Here is a 2578-nt window from a genome sequence, read left to right on the forward strand (position 1 = left end):
CTACAGTTTCCAGGTTTGCACGTGGGTAGGAGGGATAGAGTATTGGGTGCCTTGGGGGAGTCGGGGGTTCAGGGTCCCCCAGTTCAGGGCCCTGCTTCGGAGTTTATTCAGGCTTTGCTAGATGTTAGTTCTGATGAAGAGGTGTGTGGGCCTTCCCCTTCTCCCCCTAGGCTGAGCGCTGCTTTAAAAAGGAAAGGCGCGGTTGGTTCTGTGGTTTTTCGGGAGAGTGGTCAGGGTTTCGGTAGAGTGGTAGGTGATTTGTCCTCGGTTCCTGGTGTTTTATGTAATAAGGGACCCGGCACATCAGTCCGGCCTTTTTCTTCGCAGGTTGGAGTTCGCCCGGGAGCAGCTGACTTGGCAGGGCGGCAGGCAGCCCAGTCACGCCAAGGTGAAGTGCGGGTGGAGCCTTGCGCGGCACGTCCCATACCATCGAGGGATCCCGCCGTGGCCAACACAAGCAGGTTCAGGACGACCTCGATGGCCCCAACAAGGGAATTCAACATAGGCGGATTAAGCAGGTCAAGCGCGACCTTACCAGCCTCAGCGAGGGATTCCAGCGCCTTTCATGAGAGCAGGTCATGCACGACTTCTCTTGTGCCTCAAGTTCTTCGAGATTCTGCTTTGTTTTTACCAGTTGATCAAGAGGTTGTAAGTGGTACTAGCGGAGGAGGGTACCGGCGCGTACAGTCGGCCTCCCCGCCAAGGTCAAGTTTGAGGGCTGGTAAGGCCCGTGGTCGTTCTCAAACGGTTGAAAAGGTTCTTAGTACTGTGGTTTTGCCTGCTCCTTCCCAGTTAGAGGAGTCGTTAATTCTGGACTATGACGAGGAGAGCCCTGAGGAGGGCGAAGTGCTGGAAGTTGTGTCTGGGAGGGGGCATTCTAATGTTTCTCATAGTGTGTTACAGGCACCGGTGGTGCGGAGTCATGCAGAGTCGTCCAGGCCCCGAGGGCTCGGCCCCTCGGTGAGGGCTCCTCGGAGGGCGGATGACGGTTCACGTACGACATGGAGGATGGAGCCAAGTCAGCCTCCTTTATTGCGCCCAGGTGAGAATGTGGTACATTCTGTGCAACCTAAAATGGTGTCTATTGGGATTGGTGTGGACTTGGTCTCTGGTGAAAATGACGGTAAATTGTACAAAGGTCGTATGGTAAAAGACCAAGGTGTGGGTACAAACGATGAGGATAAAGGAATAAGTTCTAAAGTGGATAGTGGTACTTCCACAGTTGGTTTGGGCACGACAAAAAATGTTTTGCACAGTAAAGAGCTGAAAATTAAAAAGTTGCCCTTTATGGGTGTTACTAAGCCCTTGGGGGCCCATCTAATGCTCAGCACTAAGGAACGGATATGGAATGGTGAGTATGTGGAACTGCTGAAATTGTTGCACAGGGAGGTTCGGGCCAAAGAAGGCTCTAAGGAGGAGGAATATGAGTTGGCCAAGCGCCCTAAAGTTCCGTTAAATATTGAAAACTGGACGGCGGCCTTTTTAATCTATGCCAGCGTCTATTGTGAGAAGTTCCCTGAGCGCTGTGTTTCCTTATTTAAATATATGGATGTTATTCGGAAAGCGTAGATAACCAGAAATGATTTTGCATGGGCACAATATGACGAAGAGTTCAGGGCGCGTATGGCTTGGGACCCAGAGGCAAAATGGGGGGAGTTGGACACTGACCTTTGGCAGCACACCATGGGTTCGTCTGCTAGTGGTAGAACTATTTTTACGGCTAGTGGTTTTCCTTTAGTTTATCGCCCCTTTCAGGCGCGGCCCACCCGGGGAGGGGTGGGAGCCAGTTTAACAACGCAGTCAAGTTCAGGCACGTGTTGGGATTTCAACAAAGGTGCGTGTAATAGAGAATATTGCAGGTTCCGGCATGAATGTTCCCAATGTAGCAGAAAAAATCACCCTTTGTCGAGATGTTGGGGTTCTAGGCCTTCCGGGGGTCCACAGGGTTCGCAGCAGGGGTCAGGATCTTATGTTGCGCCACAGCCATCCCCAGCTCCCAGGGGAGGGAAATCATCAGCCGGTCCTGGGCCCAAAGGCTCGTACACCGGTTAATGTTCTTCATTTGGCTGCCGCTTTGCGGGACTACGAGCCCGCGGAGCTGCGGTCGTTTTTGTTATCTGGTTTTCAGTATGGTTTTCATTTGGGTTACGAGGGTCCTCGTTTGAGGCGTTGGTCTAAGAACTTGAAGTCGGCAAGCGAACATCCTGCTGTGGTGCAAGAGAAGTTGGATAAAGAAGTGTGTGAGGGCAGGATGGCAGGTCCTTTTGATGATTGGCCTTTGGTGAATCTGATTGTGTCCCCTATTGGAGTGGTCCCCAAGAAGGAGCCTGGGCAGTTTCGGCTCATCCAACATTTGACCTGGCCGGAGGGTGGGTCGGTGAATGATTTTATTGACAATGACGCTGCCTCTGTGTCTTACTCTTCTGTTGATGTGGCTATGCAACTGGTGGTAACTGCAGGCCCTTCTGCTTTAATGGCAAAATGCGATATTAAATCTGCATTTCGGCTGCTTCCAGTCCATCCTGAGGACTGGAGTCTTCTGGGTATCCATTTCCTTGGTAAATGGTACGTGGACAAG

General features: G+C 51.8%; 1 pseudogene; it reads left to right on the forward strand.

The window, feature by feature from the left end:
• Positions 1-1074: 1074 nt before the first annotated feature.
• LOC147732819 (uncharacterized) lies at positions 1075-2052 on the forward strand (annotated as a pseudogene).
• Positions 2053-2578: the final 526 nt, after the last annotated feature.

Source organism: Lissotriton vulgaris, chromosome 2_1 (assembly GCF_964263255.1).
Source record: "Lissotriton vulgaris chromosome 2_1, aLisVul1.2, whole genome shotgun sequence".
NCBI classification, from domain to species: Eukaryota; Metazoa; Chordata; class Amphibia; order Caudata; family Salamandridae; genus Lissotriton; species Lissotriton vulgaris.